Here is a 26,797-nt window from a genome sequence, read left to right as displayed (position 1 = left end):
GCAGCATGAATGATCGCATTATCATTAGTGAGCAGGGGATTTAAAGTGTCTGCTTTGGACCATCGCTACTTGTTAGAAGGATCCCTGAACAATATAGTGATGACAAAGTGTCTCCTAGCTGTAACGTGTGTGAAAATCTGGCAGTAAGTTTCCAATCTCTCCACAGCGTGACCACAGGGGAAATAAAGCATTACACAATGCTTCTTAAAAATAATGGGCCGCTTATGTAATGCAGGACAGCTCCTCCAGAGGAAAAAAACACTCTTTGTAGCCGCTCCCCATTCTGGCCAAGGAGATAATGATCCTGAACAGAGGAATCCCTTTTTTGTACTGATGAAGGCCTGGATAAGGCAGTATAGCAACACTATATACACAGATAATGCATTGTCACTGTCTCTGGGGAAGGGGCTGTATCCATCACTGCTTGGAGACCGCATTAGTCTATGACATTTCTTTGTCAATTAACTTCCATTTGCTGCAGCTGCCATAAAGCACTCACCCTGCTGTACTGCTCATAAAGACAATACAAGAAGTAAGTGTGTTTCTCCAATAGTGCCGCGCCCATGAAAGTAAGTAAAAAAATGTATTAATATCTACAACATTTGAAAAAAAACAGACAAATTATTGCTCTTCTACCTAGGCTCTGTTCATATCATATCATAAGTCCTAAGTTTGGATCCCAGGGAATACGCCAAACGTGCTGTATCCATAGTCCTGTATCCACAGTCTGGTATGCGTAGGCATAGCTTGTTTTTGGAGGTATGGACACCACACTAGACTACACTTTTCCATACAATGGTATATCTCACCGTATACGTTTTTTTTTACAATAGGGTCCAACCAACCACATATCCCACTGTATGCCTATACAGTAAGTTACATTACAGCTTTGCCTCGGAGGCAAATAATAGGAAAACTTTCTGATATACAGTATACCTCCGACATGTGGCACGGACGTGATATGAATAGAGCCTTACATCTAATTAATGAAAAGAACACTAATTATATAAGACATTCTCTTTAACATATGGTTAAAAAATAGAAGGTATGTTATACCATGTTGCTACTTTCATTCCCTGTAAAAGATCAAAGGAGTTTTTGGGTCGAATACAGTACAGGAAATCATTAATCACAGTTCAGTCATTTAGAAACAAATTGTGTCTGTCGTGTCATGACTTCCAAATAAACTTTAGGGACCATGTGAAGGACAAGCTAAATTACAAACCAATTCTGCTGATGCTGGCTCCAGTGTTTTACACGTTTTTCATAGACAGTGTATTTCCTTTAGATACTTTGTAGGTTTTCGTCTGATAGGTGCACACTAGGCCGGATTCACCGCAATGCCGGGATTGGGATTAATAATGAAAACTGAAGATATTTATTTGATATTGGTGAATGTAAGGTGGAAAAAGGATAACATACTACTAGCAGTACATGAAAGGTTTTTACTTCTGTTACAGTTTATTTGTACATGCAAACTGTCAACAAGCTGGTGTTAATGGATCTGATATTCTAATTAGTACATGGAGTTTTTTCTTTGGCGGTGTCCTGATATTCATGGGACATGAGTCAGATTGGTTTATTGACACTTTAATAGTTTCTGTAGCCATGCTTATTAGCACATAAATACTTGATGCAGTGTTATGTATTCATGTGTTAGGCCTCATGCACACTTCAGTGAAATGCTTCAGTGTGCTATCTGTTTTTTTTTAACAGATAGCACACTGACCCATTCATTTCTATAGGGCCATGCAGACTTCCGTTTTTTTTAACGGAACCGTGTGGCCATTCCGGCCAAATATAGAACAGGTCCTATTCCTGTCAGTTTTTGACGGAACAGTCCCGGCCATTCCATTCATTTGGTCCGTTGAATCAACCACTGCACACGGAAGCCATCTATGTGCGGTCCGTGTTTCACAGATCCGTCATTAGAAGCCGTACGACGGGCAACAGATGTGTGCATGAAGCCTTAATCAGACTATTTGGATGTTCCTATGTTAATGAGCACAAAAAGTTCATGTGTAAATAAGAAAGTTCCATGCATTTACAGAATTTATAACAATAATAATAATAACAGTAATAATCATAATGCCATAAGATCTACCATCATCATCTAGCCTACTTGTTGACAGTTTCCAGATTCTATAAAAACAAACGAAAAAAAATTATAATATAGATACCGTTTAGTGGGTACAAAGGAATTAAGGGTTTTTTCACTAAAGTAAGTAATGATATTTCTAGGATATGCCCTCACTTACCAATTGATGGGGGTCCAACTGCATGGACCCACACGATCCTTAGAATGGAGAGGCCATAACGCTAGTTAAGCGCTTCAGCTTCATCACTAATTTTCCGTGCACATCCGCGTTCCTGGCCACTGACTGAGCAAGAAAATATGATAACTCCATTCAAGTAAAAGTAAGTGATGTGCCAACTCTTACTTAAAGAGGACCTTTCACCTGCCCATACATGTGCAGCTGAGTGCAGCATGTAATTGGGAGAGCTGCACAAACCCTGGGGCAATTTACATTTTTTTTCTACCTTCCTCCGTTATTTAGATATTGGTGCCATTATATTTGACACCCAATATTTAAAAAAACGCCTGAACTGTCAATGGGGCGTGTACTGGGAAGGGGGCGTGTTACTATGGCGGTGACACTGTCCAATCAGATATGGATAGTGTTACAGCAAGAGCGAGGATAGAGTAGAGAGTGTGCGCAAGCGCGCGCGCACGCTCCCATTCTTCAGCTTTCAAGATCAGTCTTCTGACGAACTGGCAAGGGGGCGTGTCACCGCTACGGATAGTGTAAGAGCTGTGGAGAGGGGAGAGCGCATGCGCGCTCTCATCTCTTGAGCTCTTGCGCGAGATCAGTCTTGTACTTTGTCTGCCGAACTGGCAGGGGGGCGTGTCACTGCTATGGACAGTGTAAGCACTCCCCAGCTCTTACACTGTCCGTAGCAGTTACACGCCCCCTTGCTAGTTCGGCATGCGCGCTCTCATCTTCACAGCTCTTATACTGTCCGTAGCAGTGACACGCCCCCTTGCCAGTTCAGCAGAAGATTGATCTTGAAAGTTGAATAGTGAGAGCGTGCATGCGCTCGCGCACACTCTCTCCTCTATCCTCGCTCTTGCTGTAACACTGTCCATATCTGATTGGACAGTGTCACAGCCATAGTAACACGCCCCCTTGCTAGTACACGCCCCATTGGCAGTTCAGGGGGTTATTTAAATATTGGGCACCAAATATAACGGCACCGATATCTAAATAACGGAGGAAGGTAGAAAAAACATGTAAAGTGCCCCAGGGTTTGTGCAGCCCTACCTATTACATGCTGCACATGTATGGGGAGGTGAAAGGTTCTCTTTAAGTGGGAAAACCCCTTTAATGCAATTGTACCCACTAAATAGCCCCCTGACATGCCAACCCGGGGTCGGAATAATTCAACCTGGAGACTGGATTGCAGGGAAGTATATCAGTATATTGAATTCCCCTCCTGAGTTGCTGAATGGCTGGGAGGACATACAGAACATAGAAATATATTACAGCTCCATGAAATATTGAATGATATCGCTGTATTACAAGATATGTTCCCTAGCTGAGTTATCACATATCTCCTTGCTAATAAGCATAAATGTTATAAAGGAAGGGTTAAAACCTATACCTTGTAGGTGTATGGTAGAAGAGGGGTTTATAACTGGTAGTCTAGTGAATATCACCTCCCCAGGCTCCAGCGATGTGTCCTGCTGTGTCAGGAAGCGGAATACAATCTGCACATAATATTCAGCTTCCCATCACATTCTGCTTCCCTTCCCTTCCGTCAATGAACAGCCTCACAGTTCTCTCTATGATCTTTATCCTGATCCTTGAGGAAACGGGGTCTGGCTTCGGCCAGGATCACATACACAGTTTTGATGCAGTTTTTGGCTCAGTTTTTTTTTAGTCAAAGCCAGAGGTGGATCCAAAAGGAGGGAAAGTTCTAAACAAAAGACAGATGCATCTTCTTTTATTTGTGTCCACTGATCTAAAAACTGCCACAAAAACGGTCTCAAAACTGTGTGTGTGATCCTGGCCTTAAGCAATTTTTTTAAATGTATTTATTTGAAACCACAAACTAGACTACGTAGATAAGATTGTTTGGCCTTATTCTATGAGCCAATTTTTTACTGGAACAAATAGTGACATGCTTCAATGCAGGTCGTATTATGGAAGCAATCCTTCTCCTTCTCGGTGTAAAGACAGCATGCGGTGGCACTTGTAGTAAATAAAGGTCCATAACTTGTACCCATAACGCTGCTTAAGAGTCAGTGCACACAGAATCACCATTTGCATAAGGTTTAATGGTTCTACAAAGTTAAGAGTACTATAGTAGCTATCCCTCCATTTGTTCATCTCGAGCTAACTGAAAAAGATGAGTGAATATTTCATAGAACTTTTTCATGGATCATTATTGACCCACTGAAGTAGTCGTAGTTTAACCAATAAATAAAATCTATATTACAAGTCAGCGGATTTCACACAAGGGTCAGAATGAAGGAGGGCGGTAAATTGTGCGGTGCTGTTTTTTTCATTCTGTGTTCATTTGGTCCTAATAGCAAATAGCTTACACATAAAAAAGCGCAGGATCACCATTAAGAAATAGGTCATCCTTTACATGGATACACACATTTCGAATGTAGAGTAGTCCTTTAGTATTATCCCTAATTTTCTAAATAATTAGTACTTTTATGGGGTTCATTATACTTGTTTTACTTTTCTACAACGAGATATAGAAGTGTAATTCTCATGGTTCAACACTTGGCATTGTGCTCATCTACCTAGTTAGGGCCAGGATCACACACACAATTTTGATGCAGTTTTTATGATAGTTTTTTACTTGTTTTTTTGAGCCAAACACAGAAGTGGACACAAGAGAAAGATGTATCAGTCTTTTCTTTATATCTTTCCTTCACTTTGGATCCATATCTGACTTAAGCTTAAAAAAACTGCACCAAAAACTGCATTAAATCTGTGTGTGTGATCCTGGCCTAACACAGATTTGATGCAGCTTTTGCAAGCCTTTTCTAGGCAAATCCAATAGTGGAGCATAAAGGCCCTTTTACACATAACAATGATCTTTGTGAGCGATCGTTCATACAAATGCTCGTTCCCGATCTTTGCCCTGCGTAAACAGGGCAAAAATCAGCCAATGAAGGAGCAAAAAATTTATCGCTAGTCGGCAGCACATCTCCCTGTGTAAACAGGAAAATGTGCTACCTGCATGATCGAAATGTATGGGCACGAGCGATCATAGTAACGAGTTGGAATGCCCTGGAGTTGGAAAAAATGCAAAGAAGAGCAACTAAACTAATAAGCGGCATGGAGAATCTAAGTTATGAGGAAAGATTAAAATAATTAAACATATTTAGCCTTGAAAAGAAACGACTAGGGGGGACATGATTAACTTCTATAAATATATGAATGCCACATACAAAAAATATGGTGAAATCCTGTTCCATGTAAAACCCCCTCAAAAAACAGGGGGGCACTCCCTCCGTCTGGAGAAAAAAAGGTTGAACCTGCAGAGGCGACAAGCCTTCTTTACTGTGAGAACTGTGAATCTATGGAATAGTCACCGCAGGAGCCGGTCACAGCAGGGACAGGAGATGGCTTTACAAAAGGCTCAGATCATTTCCTAGAACGAAAAAATATTAGCTCCTATGTCAATGTATAGAATTTTTGTTTCATCCCCTCTCTTTTTTCCATCCCTTGGTTGAACTTGATGGACATGTGTCTTTTTTCAACCGTACGAACTATGTAACTATGTAACTATGTCCTCATACTAAACGATCATTGCTCCGTTTGAAGGGAGCAAACAAGTGCTGATCGACAAGCTGTATTGTTGATCCGAACTCGTTTTCAAGGCGGTAAGAACGGGCTCATTCACCTGATCATTGGCCTGGGTAAAAGGACCTTAAGACCACATACACACCAGCTTATGTATTTCAGTTCGTAGTACTGTGCGCAAAATGAAACCAGATTGTAGCCCACATAATTCTATCTGAGGTTCCATTTCATGAATCAAGATTTTCCATAGAAACACTGAAATCCGTGATCCCAGAGGAGAACTGAATCCGATATACAGAGGACTCTGTAAAGGATTTGGCAGACACAGCTTCTGTGACCACGCCCATGGGCAATCAGTCTGCACCTGCTCCTATGTCTGTGAGACTGACTCCATCTTCCACCACTCAGGATGGCAGGCTTAGGAGTGGGAGAGCCTATCACAGCCTGGCCAGACGGAGCTAGCTCCCGCCCACTGTCTATTTATACCTGCCTTTCCTGTTCCTCCTTTGCCTGTGATTCTTCTATGCTTGTTTCCTAGCTTGCTGCTGCTTGTACTACTCATCCTCTGCTTGTTATAGACCTTGGCTTTCTGACCACTCTCCTACTCAGCGTTTTTGTACCTCGTTCACTCCAGGTTTGACTCGGCTCGTTCACTACTCTTGTTGCTCACGGTGTTCCGTGGACAGCTGCCCCGTTTCCCTAGCTTCTGTGTACCCTTGTCTGTTTGTCTGTCTTGCACTTACTGAGCGTAGGGACCGTCGCCCAGTTGTACCCCGTCTAGGTCGGGCCTAGGTCGGGTCGTTGCAAGTAGGCAGGGACTGAGTGGCGGGTAGATTAGGGCTCACCTGTCTGTCTCCCTACCCCGTCATTACAGACTCCACATAAAAATATATTTTGATATGCATGACCCTATTGAAATGGATTAGCTCCCCTAGTTGGGATCCGTGTGATATGGACCCAAATAGACTTGTGTGCAGTGTATAAAATTAGGAGACAGTATAAAAAGTAAGAGAAATCACTCTTTAAAGCAGTGCACTTTATCTCTGGTATGATATTATTTACTGTATATAGAAAAAATATGTGGTTATAACCAAACCATACCTAACAAACCCAAAATTGCAATATAATATAGCACGGTGCCATTCCTGATAAAGATAATAGAAAAAAAGAAAAAAGAAAAATGATCCAGAAATATAACTAGGCACTCTTGGGTTAAATAAAATTTAACATAGTATTTTATTTTTGAATCCAGATAATACCGGCCACATTTAATTTATACATGAATACAAAATTTACAATTTAAAAAGAGAAATCTCCTGGCCAGGAAAGAAAACATACAATAGAACCTTCAAAACATAGGTGATATTGCCTGATGGATATATATCAAACTATATATGTATAAACAATTTTGAAAGATTTCAAAAAATGAAAAACCGCTGGGTTGTGTTCACACTTGCGGTTTTCAAACATATATATTATTTTTATCACAAAATGGCCAGAGTTCCTATTTGGAGTAGCTGGTAATGAAATTTTTAAAGAAATTCACTTTATATGTAAGTAACATGACTTTACTCTCAAGATAGGAAAATAGCCTCATGAATTAAAGGAATGTGGTTAACAGCGTGCTTTTTTTCCTTCTCATTAATGAATCCTCAGATCCAAATCAGATTTTATGGTGATAGGAAGTCTTTTCACAGACCTTTGGGTCAATGTGTAGCTCTCATGATATTAGGCTTTAAGGCAAGACATCAACTTTTATAGGTTTTTTACCTTTACCTTCGACATCCAGCAAGTGCCGGGAAACCATGCAGGGAAGCGGTCAGCTCTGAGGTGGAAAATAGCAAATCTCCACAGAAGGAAAGTTCACTTTGTGTGGCCACACATAAATTTCAAAGCCTTCAAATCTCCACCCGACAATGCAGGATCGCACCCCGGTATATCAGCTGGATAAGGGCACTCCGAGAGGAACAGACCCAATGGAACAGGATCGCACACCGGCAACCAGATAAATAAAACTTCCAGAGTATGTCTCCTTCCACGTGTGATCTTCAACACTGGACAGGTATTCTCAGGGCAGGGTTTGGACGTCACTACCCGCCCCGTTAATTAGAACAGCTGACGCGTTTCATCCCTGAACGGGATTTCTTCAGAGCAGTTTGACAGGTACTGCCAAACACACCATATTTATAGTGTCCCAAATTCATTCATTGGTTCAATGATAAAAAACATAATGTTTGAAAGATATTATAGAATAATATATCTAGATCTTTCATGAGATGCCATAATGCTATCCATCTCTCAATTTTGATAACCGACATAGACATTTTTATATTCAAACATGCAATTCCTATATCCATTAAATCACATCCATAAGTATATTCGGTATTTTCAAAGAAAGGGCAATCAGTGGTGTGTCTATACTTTATCAAGATAAGACCAATAACTGAATTTTACATAGGAGTACAATTGCTACCTGAACTCAAATATGAATTCTTCCGTAAATACGGTTGACTACTAATATCCAGACCCTATGTTGGATTTCTGAAGGAACAAATTTTTCTTCAATAACGGATCCTTTATTAGACCTTTTAAATAAAAGACGCCGAAGTCTGATCGATTTATTAATTTTTTAATTCCCTATACATATACATATACGATTTGAAATTCTTATAATACTTCAGGGGAAGCAGGGAGAGAGGACCATCACCTGTTAAGGTATTAGGACCCGGGTCCCCACCACCCCCGAATCAATTTGATTTTAATACAATAAAGATTAGTTTGATAATTTTACTACTAAATTTCATAAAATTATGTATATATGTATAAGACTATGGCACATGGCACATGGTAGAAGCTGTCGAGGGATCCCAAAGGGGGCAGGAAGAGGGATCCAGTGTCCATAGAACAATGGATCCCTAATTCCCACCACCCACGGGGACCAAAACCGCAACTCTCCTCACTACATAGGATTGCAAGAGATGGATATAATCTTCATTTATTTTATAATATTTATCCAATTAATTAATCATTTCATATTGGAAAAAAAAAAAAAATTGTTCATACTCATTCCACTAAAAGTAGATTTTGGAGGGTGTTTTCCCTTCCTGTTTTGTTTGTATACCTTTAGAAGGAAAAATATTTTCTTTTTGAACTTGAGAGGTAATCAGTGGTGTGTCATTAGTATGGCCTATTGCTTGGACTTAGAGGTGGATGCACGGATTGCTGCACTTTTGAATTGTGAAATGAATAAAAGTGCAGAGGACATCAGAGGAGACATATATGGTTTATTTAAAAATCATCGGAGACTAATTTTGAGTCATTTAAGACGCAAGTGGGATATCCAGAGCTTAGAGGCATATAGGCTGTCCAAAATTATCCCAAGAGGTTTACGTAGACGTACAACACCAGCATCACATTTCAAAAGTGAAGTATTTTTGGAAAAATGGGATGAGGAGTGCTTGAGACACTCAAGGAATTTGATGGATTTATTGATAGAAGAGGAGAAAAATATGCTTAGTCTGCTTAATGTGGAAATTGAGGAGAGTGTTAAAAAATTAGATATATTTTGCAAGGATCCGGAATTTGAAAAACTAAATGTTAGTCTCAAAAAAGAGGTAGAAATGGAACTTCGTGAAATATCAATACGGAAAAGGAGAAAATTCCAAAGGGATACTTTTGATTTTGAGCAGAAACAAATTTTCTCCTTTACAAAAAATAGAGAAAAACAAAACAAAAGTAGATTACGGGTGAGAAGGAATACTTTTATGTCAACAGATGGGGAAACTACAAGTGACCCATCTAGTGACAATGAGATGGGGAAACACATCAGAGTTGAGGAATCACAATCTAAGTTCTCTTTTTTAGGGGACCGAAACAGAGGGAAATTCGGAGAGGAAAGAATAGTAGAGAAAAAAGGAGGACCCAATACAAGACAACGCAGGGGAAGATAGAAAATAATATGAATAATATAATTAATTTAACCGATTTCCCCTTATCAACACACCATATATCCTTATTGAATCGTGGATTGGGTTTTTCACCAGTTATCCCTGGAAAGGAATTTGAGATATGTAAAGACCTTCACCTCTTTCTCAGAAAGATTCTTTTAAGACTCTGGCATGGGGAAAAAAATGAGAGGAATAGTCAAAACGAGAATGTGTCATCACAGTCACAGAGAGAAACAATGGAATTTGGAATGATCCCGAATTTGGAAATGTCGGATCTGAATACTTTAGTGGATTTAAATGAGTTATGGAGGGAAGGTAACACATTGGAGAATACAGATAATTTTGAAGAGTATCTTACTGATATTATCCCAGAGTATACGGGCTTGCGGAAAAAAAGCAGTACCATGCCAAGTATACACTCTAACAGGTACACACATGCATTTTTGGAGGCCATGCTAAGGGATATTAGTGTCATCGACTGGTCCTCATTTCTGTGTGAGGACAACCTAACTGAAAGGGAACGAAAAGCCCTAAAGGAATTGCAAAATATTGAAAATATTGTAATCAAGCCCAGTGACAAGGGTGGAAATGTTGTCCTCCTCAGAGAGGAGGACTATGTCGGTGAGATTAGAAGACAATTGGAGACGGATACATATTCTCTTTTGAAGGATAACCCACTGGACAATATAGTGGGAACTCTAAATAGAAAATTGACTTTTGCATTGGATGAGGGCCTAATCAATAAAAATGAGTTCCAATATTTGGAGGTAAAAGAACCCCGTATGCCCACTATATATGTGCTTCCCAAGGTGCATAAAAATAGGAATACACCTCCGGGTAGACCTATTATTTCGGGGTGTGATGGTCCAACAGATCACCTTGGGAAATACATAGATGAAAAATTGAAACCCTTTGTCCGTACACTTCCATCCTTTGTATTGGATACAGGGGATCTTCTAAACAAAATTGACAATTTGACTCTTGAGGAAGATTTCATCCTGGTAGGATTGGATGTGGAGTCATTGTATACTTCCATCCCACATGATGTTGGTCTTAAAGCGGCCGCGCATTTTCTGGAGAGGAGAGGAGGAGACTGGGCTCACCAAAATGAATTTATTATTGAAATGTTGGAATTCGTTTTGAATTATAACTGCTTTTCTTTTGATGGCAAATTTTATCGTCAGATTCGTGGAACTGCCATGGGATCCTCTTGTGCACCATCATATGCCTGCTTACATTTGGGCTGGTGGGAAGAATTTATAGTATACCCACATCCCCTCTTCAGAAAATGCGCCTCTGTTTGGCTTAGATATATGGATGATGTTCTCTTATGTTGGAAGGGACCATTGGATTTGCTAGAAAGCTTCATCGGAGATTTAAATTCCAATAAATTGAATATTCTTCTGACCTTCACTTATAGTGAAGATCACATTAGCTTTTTAGATCTTAATATTCATAGGGAGGGAAATAGATTAAAAACGACCACATATCGGAAACCAACATCAGGTAATACCCTTTTGGCAGCAAGTAGCCATCACTTTCCCTCTCAAATTAAGGGGATCCCGATAAGCGAATTTCTTCGAATTCGTCGTAACTGTACTGATTTCAGGGACTTCAAAAGCGAAGCACACGATCTATCCTCTCGCTTTGAAGATAGGGGATACTCCAAAAAAATTATCAAGAAAGGATACAATAGGGCATCTAGGCAGAATAGAGAGGAAATTCTCAAAAGAGGTAAAAAAGATAACAGTGATAATAGAGTCAGATTCATTTCGAGGTATGGTTCCCATTGGAACATACTTCGGAATTTGATGATTAAAAACTGGCCACATTTAACTTTGGACAAAAGAATCAACTCAATAGTGGGGAATGTACCGAGTATGGTTCCCAGAAAGGCCCCCACGCTGAGGAATATGTTGGTGAGTTCTGAGTTCAAGAGAAGGACCCCAGACAATGAGAAATGGCTACAGAAACGTCCAAAAGGAATGTTCATGTGTGGCTCTTGTAGATGTTGCAAGTATGTGTTAAAATCAGATACCTTTCTTGACAGTGAACATAAAAGGGAATTCAAAGTCTATAATTTTATTAATTGCCGCTCAACCATGGTCGTTTACTCTATTATCTGCCCATGTGGGAAACAATACATTGGGAAAACGAAACGAGAATTACATATTCGTATTAGCGAACACATTCGGGACATTACCAAGGGTGAAATGACAAATCCTTTAGCTGCACACTTCAAAACGTATCATGCCCAATCACCAACTGGCTTAAAATTCATGGGGATTTATCAATTATTTCAAGACAGAAGGGGAGGTGATCTCAACCGAACACTCCTCCAGAAAGAAACTATGTGGATTTACACACTGGGAACCTTGAATCCTAGGGGACTAAATAATGAAATAAAATTTAATATGTTCCTTTGAATAGATGGGAGCCAAGAGGCTGTTTTGTCTCCTAGCATTGTATTCCCTTCTCATCTCTCGGTATTTTGGAGTTACCTAGTATTAGATAAAAACAATACTTTATGGATGAGTGTTGGATCAAAAAATGGGACCCTAATTATTTCATCCTTGGAGAAAGACTTAGTAAAATTGAGTGTGAAATTTTTGGATCAGATAATTCTTTTTCCCTTGGAAGCCTAGTGTGTGTCTTTGGTCTGGATATCCCATTTCTTATACATTGGTAATCTACTTTTAGTGGAATGAGTATGAACAATTTTATTTTTTTTTTCCAATATGAAATGATTAATTAATTGGATAAATATTATAAAATAAATGAAGATTATATCCATCTCTTGCAATCCTATGTAGTGAGGAGAGTTGCGGTTTTGGTCCCCGTGGGTGGTGGGAATTAGGGATCCATTGTTCTATGGACACTGGATCCCTCTTCCTGCCCCCTTTGGGATCCCTCGACAGCTTCTACCATGTGCCATAGTCTTATACATATATACATAATTTTATGAAATTTAGTAGTAAAATTATCAAACTAATCTTTATTGTATTAAAATCAAATTGATTCGGGGGTGGTGGGGACCCGGGTCCTAATACCTTAACAGGTGATGGTCCTCTCTCCCTGCTTCCCCTGAAGTATTATAAGAATTTCAAATCGTATATGTATAGGGAATTAAAAAATTAATAAATCGATCAGACTTCGGCGTCTTTTATTTAAAAGGTCTAATAAAGGATCCGTTATTGAAGAAAAATTTGTTCCTTCAGAAATCCAACATAGGGTCTGGATATTAGTAGTCAACCGTATTTACGGAAGAATTCATATTTGAGTTCAGGTAGCAATTGTACTCCTATGTAAAATTCAGTTATTGGTCTTATCTTGATAAAGTATAGACACACCACTGATTGCCCTTTCTTTGAAAATACCGAATATACTTATGGATGTGATTTAATGGATATAGGAATTGCATGTTTGAATATAAAAATGTCTATGTCGGTTATCAAAATTGAGAGATGGATAGCATTATGGCATCTCATGAAAGATCTAGATATATTATTCTATAATATCTTTCAAACATTATGTTTTTTATCATTGAACCAATGAATGAATTTGGGACACTATAAATATGGTGTGTTTGGCCGTACCTGTCAAACTGCTCTGAAGAAATCCCGTTCAGGGATGAAACGCGTCAGCTGTTCTAATTAACGGGGCGGGTAGTGACGTCCAAACCCTGCCCTGAGAATACCTGTCCAGTGTTGAAGATCACACGTGGAAGGAGACATACTCTGGAAGTTTTATTTATCTGGTTGCCGGTGTGCGATCCTGTTCCATTGGGTCTGTTCCTCTCGGAGTGCCCTTATCCAGCTGATATACCGGGGTGCGATCCTGCATTGTCGGGTGGAGATTTGAAGGCTTTGAAATTTATGTGTGGCCACACAAAGTGAACTTTCCTTCTGTGGAGATTTGCTATTTTCCACCTCAGAGCTGACCGCTTCCCTGCATGGTTTCCCGGCACTTGCTGGATGTCGAAGGTAAAGGTAAAAAACCTATAAAAGTTGATGTCTTGCCTTAAAGCCTAATATCATGAGAGCTACACATTGACCCAAAGGTCTGTGAAAAGACTTCCTATCACCATAAAATCTGATTTGGATCTGAGGATTCATTAATGAGAAGGAAAAAAAGCACGCTGTTAACCACATTCCTTTAATTCATGAGGCTATTTTCCTATCTTGAGAGTAAAGTCATGTTACTTACATATAAAGTGAATTTCTTTAAAAATTTCATTACCAGCTACTCCAAATAGGAACTCTGGCCATTTTGTGATAAAAATAATATATATGTTTGAAAACCGCAAGTGTGAACACAACCCAGCGGTTTTTCATTTTTTGAAATCTTTCAAAATTGTTTATACATATATAGTTTGATATATATCCATCAGGCAATATCACCTATGTTTTGAAGGTTCTATTGTATGTTTTCTTTCCTGGCCAGGAGATTTCTCTTTTTAAATTGTAAATTTTGTATTCATGTATAAATTAAATGTGGCCGGTATTATCTGGATTCAAAAATAAAATACTATGTTAAATTTTATTTAACCCAAGAGTGCCTAGTTATATTTCTGGATCATTTTTCTTTTTTCTTTTTTTCTATGATATTATTTACATGTGACTATTAAGTATAATTAGAAAAGCCATCCTAAAACACAGTATAATACTTGTAGCAGAAAGGTTTTGGCCAGGTATGACTTGATGTTTCTAATGAGAGATTTGTATAGTTCTTTTGAGAATTATTTTGCTGTGCCCACACTTTGAAGTCTATTAACACGTACTACAATACAGAGCAATATGCCAAATTGGTGGTCCATCAACACTGAATAGTTTATTTGAAGTACATGAATATTCAAGTTGACCTCCCAGAGGCAAAATAATTATGTCAATGCATAAGAAAAGGATACATAACCCAAGTGGGCACTAGCTATGGAAATGTTCTTGATAGCTGATGAGACAGAAAAAAAATTAAAATAGGTTGTGTATTCATTAACGCATTGTGCAAAGCAATTGACTTATACTAAGGCTGGATTCACACTAGCATGTTCGGTCCGTAAAGGACGGAATGTATTTCAGCCGCAAGTCCCGGACCGAACAAACACTGCAGGGAGCCGGGCTCCTAGCATCATAGTTATGTACGACGCTAGGAGTCCCTTACGGACCGAACAAACTGGTGTGAATCCAGCCTTAGGGTTGGACTGGCCCACCGGGGTACTAGAAGATCCTCTGGTGGCCCAGGTACTGATACATTGATAGGTTCCAAAGGTCCAGCAGAAGACATCTCCATTTGGATCTGACTTCGGAGCCAAACACTTGCTATTACGGTATATTTCTTATGGTCGTTTTTACAAATAAGCTATTATATCATATTGATGATATAACCTGTGTATGCAATGATAACAAAGTTTACTATGTTCTCATTTTCTCTGGCATGTCCAAGGAACCCCAGTCTGATATTCCTTATACTTTGGCATTAGTAAGTAATAGTGAAAACAATGTTAGCTGTGCCCTATTGGTCCTATCGGTCCTATGAGCCAACCAGTGCTTCCGAGATGATCTAGTGATGAGCAGCTTACAAAACTCCACTTATATGAATTTTGCAGTTCACTAGTTTAACCATTAGGCTAGGACTACACGGTGACTCTCACCGCGGCACAGGTGGCACTGCCAAAGATCGCTTTGTTGTCGCAGTGTTGCACTGGCTGCTCTCAAGACTGCAATTCAAGAGTTCAAAGAAATCTATCAAGTTTGGTTTTGTTGCAACTATCGTGTCACAATCACAGCAACTTGTGGATCACAACACCATCACATTCACTCTCATTACTGTGATGCAGTCAGGGCGACAATGCGATAACACAGCGATCTTTGCCCGTGCCACTTGTGTCGCGGTCAGAGTTGCCGTGTAGCCTTAAAGGAGTTGTCCAGGATTAGAAAAACATGGGTGCCTTTTTTTCCAGAAGTAGCGCCACACCTGTCCACAGGTTGTGTGTGCTATTGCAGCTCAGCCCCGTTAAAGCAAATGGACCCAAGCTGCAATACCACACACAACCAGTGGACAGATGTGGTGTTGTTTCTGGAAGTGAGCAGCCATGTTCTGGACAACCCATTTAATGGGCATATTATAGCCTTGTCTAAAATGCCTCTGCTGATGTCTATCTACCAGTAGATTACAGATGTAGAAAATGCCAAGTTCAAACTTGATACCTCCTTGGGGACATAGTGGTTCTTTATTATAAAGTTTCACAAACCAGTGGTTGATCCAGCTAGATGATAACACAACAATCATTCTTTTTACCAAAGATTACAATCACCATTTCCCATAGTTTACTTCTCACTGGTAAATATACAGATAATGGTTACATTCTATTTCTTGGTTCCCATACTATCATTAGTCCTCTGCTGGGAGAGGTTTATGCCGTTTTTACATTACCAGCCCTTATTTAATCAACCTTTATAACTATTCATCACCTAAAATGGAACTTTGCCAATTGTTATGTAACAATGTTTTAAAAATTGTGACAGTATGTATACTACATCTACCCATCGGGCTTTGACCTTGGTCTCCTGTATTCTATATTTAGGATCGGATGGCATTAAGTTAAGCTGTATTTATAGAGATAGTGGGAATATTCCTCCCTGCTGGTGAAGATGCAGCTAGTGAGCTGTATCAGGGTTAGAGAGCATCTCAGGTGTCAGACACAGTATTAAAGTGCCACAATAGATAATATACCATTCATCAGCTATATTGTAAGAAACTCCTTACACTGCAATTTTACAATGCAATAAGCTTTATAAATCTTTCTAAGTGCAGTTTAAATACTGTGTGATGTGATGTTTTACAGACAAGACTAGGTACTAGAAATATATGAGAGAATCACTAACCTTCAACATGGGACTCACAGCACGAGACGGTGTTAATTGCATTTCCGGTTAATACCTGGTATTGTGGCTCTGTGAGTCCCTAGGCTGTGTCAATGTCACGCATGCATCCTGCAGACTCTTCTCTGCCTTTTCGTATATCTTGGATGCCATATTAAACCAACGTAGGCTATGAAACGGCAATGAAACTAGTGTTACCTAAACGCAGGACTACAAGGTAAAACACATCATCAGTGGATGGTCATAAAAGAAGCTTTCTGGATGTTTTAGAGCCATTCACAGATAAAAGTATTTATTGTTGTGACATTGGTTCGATACAGACGGATGTTAGTTGTGGCTTCTATGAATAGATATCACATTTACAGTGACAAGGGAACTAACATGAACAATATAATACAAAAAGAAGCAATTTTGATAAAACTCTATGCACAATTTTTCAACACTGACGCAAACACCCGACCACCACCCGGTAATCTCTCAAATAGGGTATCTCCAGATTGTCCGGGCTACCTGGGTCTTTTCAAGAGATTCTGATTCGTGCTTTCTATTATTGTTTCTATTCATATTGTTGCTGTTCATCCTCGTCCTCTTTTCCCTTCATCTCTTCTGAGCATAATTGTGCTTTCCAATGGGTCTTCTCATAATTATTACATTGTATCAATATTTTCCTGATATAGAAAAATTGTCCCTTTTATGTGAAAAAGATCTCCTCTGTCACTGGCACTGGTTATTGCCTGGCACTGGTTACTAAATCGGAAGAGTCCCAAGTACATATGGGTCCCATAACATATTTGACACAATCATTTTAAGTATTCTCATGAAGCTAATAGATGCTTTTATGCAGAATTAATAATTCAATACTGAGTATTTAGTGGTATAGCTGTGTGGTATGGTAATAGAGGGATGATGCTCTTAATGGGCTTTTAACTCCAAAATGTAGTTATTTCCTATCTCCTTTTTAAATGGCCATTGCTATGTGGCTATGATACGTGGTATTGTGTGGTCCATTGGCCTGCAGTCCATTCATAAATGTGAACTGGCATCCATAGATATATCCTATAGACAAGGCTGTAAAAACACATTGGGAAAAGTGTATTAATGCATTTGCACAGGGGCGTAGCTATAGGAAGTGCAGAGGTAGCAGTCGCACCCGGGCGCTGTTGCTTGAGAGGGGCGAAGACCCCCTATGCCAAGGAGACACCAGTATTATAAATGGCACAGGGTAGATGGGGGGCGCTGTTACAGATTTTGTATTAGGGCCCAGGAGATTCAAGTTACACCTCTGCATTTGTACCCCAATTCTGGCGAGTCACAAATTATGGCACACACCACATTTGCACAATAATTTGTGACTTTTTTCCATTTTACACTTCTGTCGACACTTTTCAAAAGTGACAAAAAAAGGAGCAGGGTTTAGCGGGAGGGGATGAGGCCACCGTCAGTCCAACAAATTTACCATAATTTACACCAGAAATTTGCATCAATTATGGCGCAAATCTAGGCCTGCTCATAGTAGGTATAGATTTTAATTGATGGTTCACAGACAGCCAAAATGCACCAAATGTATTAAGAGACGTGTTATAATAATTTTGGCACATCTTACTCCAAGTTATTTTGATTTTATTTAGGAAAGGTCAGGCTAAGTATATCTCCCCCATTGCCTCCATAATTATCAATAGACACATGAGTAGGAGCTTCAAAATGGGGCAAAAAAATTTGGCCATTTACTTCCGTTGTTAGTTTATAAAAAGCAATTTCCGACCACATTGCTTAAAACTTGAGATCTCCATTAAATCATTACACGTGCACAGGAACATAAATTAATGGGTATTAGAATACAATGTGCATATTTTATCTTGAGCTCTGTTACCTGATTACTTTCATTAATCCATATTACCTCCTCTACTGCATAACAAATATCGCATTGTGGAGGAATGATCACAGCGAGACAATTTATGCAGAAAAATACGTCAAGGAATTCATCCATATTGTATCCCTTATGTAGTATAGCCAAGGTGTTTGAATCATGGGATCTATGTGCTTAAAAGGAAATGTTCTTAAAGGGAACCTGTCACCAGCATTTCACCTATTGAACTTTACTTCTCCCTCACTGGCCGCTGCTATAAAAAGTTAATTGCCGTTATCCCCGCTCCTAAACTTCTCTTCCGACTGTAAATATCGGTCTGCAAACGTTTTGCGCCTTTTATCGTAATTATGCGGTGTCCCTTTGTGCGCACACACCAAAAGAGGACATCAATGCACAAGCGCAGGATTTTGTGTGCTGGGGGAAGGCGAGGAGCTGTCAATCAAAAGTAAGGAGGCGAAGTAAACTCTGAAAGACTTGAGGAATGAAGATATGACTCTTTCCAAACGAAGATTTGACTCTTTTCTGCTCATTAGCATACGGTGTGAGAACTCTAAAAAACTGAATACTAAAGCTACAGAGCTGACTAAGAAGATAATTATAGGTTATATAGAAATGATTTTTCACCCACTACCACCAGGTATAGTCGGTTTAATAGGTGAAATGCTGGTGACAGGTTCCCTTTAAGATTCAGATGGGCTTATTTGTGAGAGAAAGTCCATGCTTTGTAAGCTTTCTACTCCTTTCCATCCGTTTCAGATTGTCATTTTCATGTATTAAAGCAATGATAATTTTAGACTATGTTTCACAAAGATAACATTTGCAATTAGTATTATAATGAATGCAGTTTTATGAATACATTTGGTAACAGTAGTAAAATTTGGCTGAATTATAAGATATCTGCCACATATTGGTACTTTGGCAAAGTTACCGCCCAATGAATAAAAAGTCACAATTTCTGTAATGTGTTAGTGGGCAAAAGCTTTGGTTGATTAAAACTTTTTTGTGGTCCAATACTGAAAACAGTTGCACTCAGTCAAAAATAGGTATTGCTGTGTGACAGTAGTGCAAGCTTTCCATTGGTTTTACCCAGGATGAGGGGTAAGTTGAGTAGGCAATCACTTGTGGCAGCATTGAGGAGGAATGGGGTTCACAATAATATTGCTGTAGGTAAGGGAAGCGCCTATTGGTAAAGCAACGGTGCCTGTCACATGGAAATAGACTTTAAAACTTCAAAAATGCCACTAAATAAAAAACACCACTAAAAACGTAAAATAAACCACCACAAAAACATTTGAAATGCATGGTGTGTATTAAATGTGTTTGAAATGCAGGAAAAAAAGGAGTGTAAAGGAGGCCACACAGATGGTAATTCAGAATCAGTGCAAGTACGGCAAGGCATTTGTTAAGTTAATCAACTTTTTATGTAAATTATATTTAAATGTCAACTGTACAAATATTGTGTAATCTAGTTTTCTGAATATGTTGTTTGTGCTTTTATTAACTATTTATTCCTGTAAAGTAAGAACAGATCTGCAGTATTGGAAAATGGTTTGGTAGGTGACTTTGGCTGATCATAGGACATAGGAGAATTGAGAAATGAGTGGTATGGCACAATGGAGAGTTTAGGAATGAGTGGTCTGGCACAATGGGAAGTTGGGTAAGGCGTGACCTGCCATGATGGATAGTTGGGGAACGAGTGTTATGACAGATAGGAAATTTGTGAAAATGGTGACCTAGTAGTATAGAAGAGGTAAGGAAAACAAAGTCGGGAAAAAAATTACTAGTGTATGACAGAAAACAAAAGGCAAAAAAAGTTGTTTATCACAATAATACAAACACCAAATTAGTCATTAGACTCTAAAAGTGGGAGGTAGGTTTGCTGCACCTCACAGATCAGTATTGACTAAAATTAGATTGACTTTAATTCTGTTTTTCTAACATGAAACATTATATTAACCGCAATGCATTACTTCCAGAATCCTACATTGTTGAATTTATGTTGATTTAAAGGCTTCATAACATTTTTATGTAAATTCATTCAATCCTTACATAGCATCGTTTTTAATTTAGTTAGTAATGCAAATAAAATTTACTAATAAAATTGCCGTACCTCAGAGAGCAGGTGCTGTCAAAACCATTTACTAATTATATCTATTATATACACTGAAGAAAAATCTCAATATTCTCAAATCTCTTAATACAGATTCAAATAGAAAAAAAAATCTTAAACAAAAATGAAATCCCTTTACACCAAATCAAGAAACTATTTACGGTGTGATGTTAGCATTCCTCATTGCAAATAATAATTATTTTTGTTAAAATGTCTCTTTTGTGGGAAAAGTAACATCATTTGCAATAATTATCTCAAATTCCAATATAGTCTATGGGGGAAATTTACCAACCATTCTACCCCAATTTTCTGGCTTTGAAAATTCGCAAAAGAGACCAAAAAATGCTATATTTGCGGTGCAAATTGCGACTTTTGTCCTTTTTACGCCAACCCTGTCACTTTTGGGAAAAGGGGTTGTGGCTTCCCCATAAGGGGGCAAGGACACAACGACCAGAAAACTGGCATAATTAAAGTGAAAATCTACGCCAGCTCCTAGCAAAGTAGAGGCCCATGCTGGGTTGTGTACTTTTTCTCCCCCCAACCTGATCAGACTACCCCAACCGCCCGCCCCATTTGACAATGAAATAAAAAAGATAAAAATGAATCCTTACCTCACTGCTCCTCTTCTCCCCTCTGGGTCTCCTGAAATTGTTGTGGCTCATACAACGTACTGACTACAGGCAGGGTCAGGATTTTGTATGTGTCGCAGCACTAATGACTTTGACCTGCTGTGAGCCGCGCGGCATGCTGAGGGAGCCTGAAGGGGAGATGAAGGGGAGATGAAGGGAAACACAGAGATGAGAAGATGAGAGTTGAGGTGAGTAAACTATTTTTTTATTTTACAGTATGTCCAATGTAAAGGGGGAAATGGATGGTGCAAAACTGTGATCTTTGCGCCACAACTGTGATGCATGGTCGGCGAAAGTTGCAACACATTGATTAACCCCTTAAGGATGCAGCCTAGTTTGGACCTTAAGGCTCAGAGCCCATTTTTCAAATCTGACATATTTCACTTTATGTGGTAATAACTTGGGAATTCTTAAACCTATCCAAGCGATTCTGAGATTGTTTTCTCGTGACACATTGGGATTTATGTTAGTGGTAAAATTTGGTCGATATATTCAGTGTTTATTTGTGACAAATTTCAAAATTTAGAGAAAATTTAGAAAAAAAGGGCATTTTTCGGAATTTAAATGCATCTGCTTGTAAAACAGACGGTTATACCACCCAAAATAGTTACTAGTTCACATTTCCTATATGTCTACTTTAGATTGGCATGGTTTTTTGAACATTCTTTTATTTTTCTTGGACGTTACAAGGCTTAGAGCATAAACCCCTATCAAACACCCCATTTTAGAAACTAGACCCCTCAAAGTATTCACAACAGCATTTAGAAAGTTTATTAACCCTTTAGGTGTTTCACAGGAATATAGAGCAAAGTAGAGGTGAAATTTACATATTTCTTTTTTTTGTCAGAAAATCCTTTTTATGCCATTTTTTTCTGTAAAACAGAAGGTTTTACCAGAGAAACGCAACTCAATACTTATTGCCCAGATTCTGCAGTTTTGAGAATTATCCCACATGTGGCCCTAGTGCTGTAATGGACTGAAGCACCGGCCTCCGAAGCAAAGTAGCACCTAGAGGATTATGAGGCACCATGTTCGGTTTAAAGAGGTCTTGTGGTGCCAAAACAGTGGAAACCCCCCAAAAGTGACCCTATTTTGGAAACTAGACCCCTTGAGGAATGCATTGTAGTTTTCATGGGGTGCATGCGGCTTTTTGATCAGTTTTTGTTCTATTTTTAAGAGTTGTGGTGACTAAAAAACAGCAATTCTACTATTGTTTTTTTATTATATTTTCTTTACAGCCTTCACCGTGCGCTATAAATGACATTCACATACGATTACAGCGATACCATACGTTTATAGTTTTTTTTATGTCTTATGGTGTTTGCACAATAAAATACTTTTTGTAAAAAATAATTTACTTTTTGTGTTGCCTTATTCTAAGAGTATTTAATAGGCACACTGATAAAGTATTCCGTTCCGTAGATTAACAATTTTTTACTGCCTGAAGATAGAACGATTAAAATTGAATTTATTAAATTGTTTCATTAAAATGAGCCATCTTAGCCCTAAATACAATGTGAACAGGCTCAGATAAGGTGGTCAGTAATGAGGAGAGGTGTGCTGATGTGATAGTATAGTTGCAAACACCAAACACCTCCTCACCCCTAACGATATATTCTACTAGCACACCTCACTGACTAACAGACAATCCATGGATTGTCTGTTAGTCAGTGAGATGTGCTAGTAGAATATATCGTTAGGGGTGAGGAGGTGTTTGGTGTTTGCAACTATACTATCACATCAGCACACCTCTCCTCATTACTGACCACCTTATCTGAGCTTATTCTAAGAGCCATAACTTTTTTATTTTTCCATCAGGAAAGCCGTGCGAGGACTTGTTTTTTACATAACGAACTGCAGTTTCGATCAACACCATTTTTAGGTACATGCGACTTTTTGATCTCTCTTTATTCCATTTTTTGGGAGGTGAAATGACCAAACAATTGTGATTCTGGTATGGTTTATTATTAATTTCTTTTATGGCGTTTATTGCGTGGGATAAATAATGAAATACTTTTGTAGTTCAGGTCGTTACGGACGCGGCAATACCGATTATGTATAGTTTATTTGTTTATTTATTTATTTTTATTAATAATAAAGGACTGATAAGGGAAAAAGGGGGATTTTTACTTTTATTACTTTCAAAACTTTTATTTTATTATTTTTACACAACTTTTTTGTACTTTTTTTTTTACTTTATTACTTTGTCCCACTAGGGGACTTGTGGGCAGTAGGCCCTGATAGCAATTCTCATACACTGCACTACATGCGTAGTGCAGTGTGTTAGAGCTGTCAGCTACTCACTGACAGCCGGCATAGTGGGTCCTGACTTTGACCCACTAAACATCCGTAAATGGCATAGCCGGACACCATTGTTACGTGTCCGGTTGCCATAGCAACCATCGCTGCCCGCTATCATGTAGCGGGCCGTCGATGGTGGTTAAACCCCTAAAAAGCCGCGATCACTATTGAACGTGGCTTTTAAGGGGTTAATCAGCGGGGACACAGCGATCGGTCCCTGCTATAGGAGCTGCGGCAACTGCTGTACGAGACAGCAGCTGTCACAGCTCCTGTATGTGTCGGGAAGTTGGCCGAAATAGCCGTTCCACCCGTGACATACTATCAAATCATGGAGCGTGAACGATACAGTTACCATGACCTAATAATACGTCCAGGAGCGGCAAGGGTTTAAGAAGCGTTTGCCTCTTAATAAATGTGTCGCAACTTACTTCAACTGAGTTTCAATTAAATACTCCTATCACAAAATACAGGCAGGATAACCAGTATAATGCAAAATACAACATCTTTATTACATACAAAATAAAATACAGAATATAAAATCGATCCCCATACGTAAATACTAAAAAACCTCCTATAGAAAGAAATGCATAGGTAAATACAGCAAAGTGCAAGTGCCTGAACAATAAATACAGCAGCCGTATATTGACAAGTGTCGAGTTAGGGAAAGCAATTAGACTAGACAGGCACAAAAAGGAGGACAGAATACAGACCAAAGGAGGGGGAGCCTGTTCCACAACACGTGTTTCACCGCCTGCTTCGTCCGGGGGTTGCATCGTGGGTTTGTCGTTCCATTTTATATTCTGTCATTTATTTTGTATCTAATAAAGATGTTGTATTTTGCATTATACTGGTCATCTTGCCTGTATTGTGTGGTAGGAGTATTTGATTTGTTATTCTGGTGGGATCATTTATTGGTGATTTGTGAGTCCTCTGTTGGAGGAATATCTTTCAATTAAGACTAACATATCAAACGCCAGTCTTAATAAATCCCCCCCTATGATCTTACATGTCTTACAAGGTGGGATATAGGCCAGTTTTTTAGGTATACTTGGTCATTCGGTGTGTCTTATGGGTTTTTATGAATGTCATATAGTTACATAGTTACATAGTTACATAGTTAGTACGGCTGAAAAAAGACACATGTCCATCAAGTTCAACCAAGGGAAGGGAAAAGGGAAGGAAAAATTTCTACACATAGGAGCTAATATTTTTTTGTTCTAGGAAATTATCTAACCCTTTTTTAAAGCCATCTACTGTCCCTGCTGTGACCAGCTCCTGCTGTAGGCTATTCCATAAATTCACAGTTCTCACTGTAAAGAAGCCTTGTCGCCTCTGCAGCTTGAACCTTTTTTTCTCCAGACGGAGGGAGTGCCCCCTTGTTTTTTGAGGGGGTTTTACAAGGAACAGGATTTCACCATATTTTTTGTATGTGCCATTAATATATTTATATAAGTTAATCATGTCCCCCCTTAGTCTTCTTTTTTCAAGGCTAAATAGGTTTAATTCTTTCAATCTTTCCTCATAACTTAAATTCTCCATGCCCCTTATTAGCTTCGTTGCTCTTCTTTGTATTTTTTCCAACTCCAGGGCATCCTTTCTATGAACTGGAGCCCAGAACTGAACTGCATATTCTAGATGAGGCCTCACTAATGCTTTGTAAAGTGGCATTATTACATCCCTGTCCCGCGAGTCCATGCCTCTTTTAATACACGACAATATCCTGCTGGCCTTTGAAGCAGCTGATTGACACTGCATGCTGTTATTGAGTTTATGATTTACAAGAACACCCAGATCCTTCTCAACAAGTGAATCCGCCAGTGTAGCTCCCCCTAGGACATATGATGCATGCAGGTTGTTGGTACCAAGATGCATAACTTTACATTTATCTACATTAAACTTCATTTGCCAAGTGGACGCCCAAACACTTAGTTTGTTTAAATCTGCCTGTAATTCATGAACATCTTCCATAGTCTGAACTATATTACATAGCTTGGTGTCATCTGCAAAAATAGAAATAGTGCTATTAATCCCTTCCTCTATATCATTAATAAATAAGTTGAATAATAGTGGTCCCAGCACTGAACCCTGGGGTACACCACTTATAACCGGGGACCATTCAGAGAAGGAATCATTGACCACAACCCTCTGGATACGGTCCTTGAGCCAATTCTCAATCCAATTACAAACTATATTTTCTAAACCTATAGTCCTTAATTTACCCATTAGGCGTCTATGGGGGACAGTGTCAAATGCCTTTGCAAAGTCCAAAAACACTAAATCCACAGCGGCCCCTCTGTCTAGACTTCTGCTCACCTCTTCATAAAAACAGATTAGGTTAGTTTGACAACTTCTGTCCTTAGTAAAACCGTGCTGGCTGTCACTTATAATGCTATTTATTGTCACATAATCCTGTATATAGTCCCTCAATAGCCCCTCAAACATTTTCCCCACGATGGATGTTAAGCTTACTGGTCTATAATTACCCGGGGAAGACCTAGAGCCCTTTTTGAAAATAGGCACCACATTTGCCCTGCGCCAGTCCCTTGGCACTATACCAGTCACTAGAGATTCTCTGAATATTATGAAAAGGGGGACAGAAATAACTGAACTAAGCTCTTTAAGAATTCTAGGGTGTAACCCATCTGGTCCCGGAGCCTTGTGCACATTTATTTTATTTAATTTAGCTTGGACCATCTCTACATTCATCAAATTCAGTATATCAACTGATATATTAACAGCACTGGCACCGGCTACATCAGCTGCTCTTTCTTCTGTTGTATATACAGAGCTAAAGAACCCATTTAGTAACTCTGCCTTCTCTTGATCCCCTGTGATCAACTCCCCATTACCATTATCTAGGGGTCCTACATGTTCAGACCTTGGCTTTTTTGCATTTATATGCTTGAAGAATTTTTTAGGATTTGTTTTACTATCCTTGGCCACCTGCCTTTCATTTTGTATTTTTGCTAATTTTATTACATTTTTACAGATTTTATTAAGCTCTTTATATTTTACAAAGGCTACAGCTGTACCCTCAGATTTGTATTTTTTAAATGCCCTTTTTTTGTCATGTATTGCCCCTTTCACAGAAGGTGTAAGCCATGTGGGGTTTAATTTGAGTCGTTTATACTTATTACCTGTAGGAATAAATTTTGCACTATAATAACTCAAAGTAGATTTGAAAATCTCCCATTTATCATTTGTTCCATTATTTGACATTAGTTCTTCCCAGTCTATATC

At 38.9% G+C, this 26,797-nt stretch overlaps 1 protein-coding gene and 1 long non-coding RNA gene across 4 annotated transcripts in view; one reads left to right on the top strand and one right to left on the bottom strand.

Annotated features, from left to right (window-relative positions):
• Positions 1–26,797, top strand: part of EPHA6 (EPH receptor A6) — an 886,412-nt gene that overhangs the window by 495,910 nt on the left and 363,705 nt on the right. The window lies entirely within an intron of this gene.
• On the bottom strand, positions 14,634–21,377 carry LOC142743570 (uncharacterized). Its single transcript, XR_012881586.1, has 3 exons — positions 21,239–21,377; positions 16,654–16,819; positions 14,634–14,719 (listed from the first exon to the last, which is right to left on the bottom strand). It is a non-coding gene; the product is annotated as an uncharacterized LOC142743570 (long non-coding RNA).

This window comes from Rhinoderma darwinii, chromosome 2, assembly GCF_050947455.1.
Source record: "Rhinoderma darwinii isolate aRhiDar2 chromosome 2, aRhiDar2.hap1, whole genome shotgun sequence".
In the NCBI taxonomy this organism is placed as follows: Eukaryota; Metazoa; Chordata; class Amphibia; order Anura; family Rhinodermatidae; genus Rhinoderma; species Rhinoderma darwinii.
Note: the sequence above shows the minus strand (reverse complement) of the source record. Positions and strands in the feature narration are given on the sequence as shown.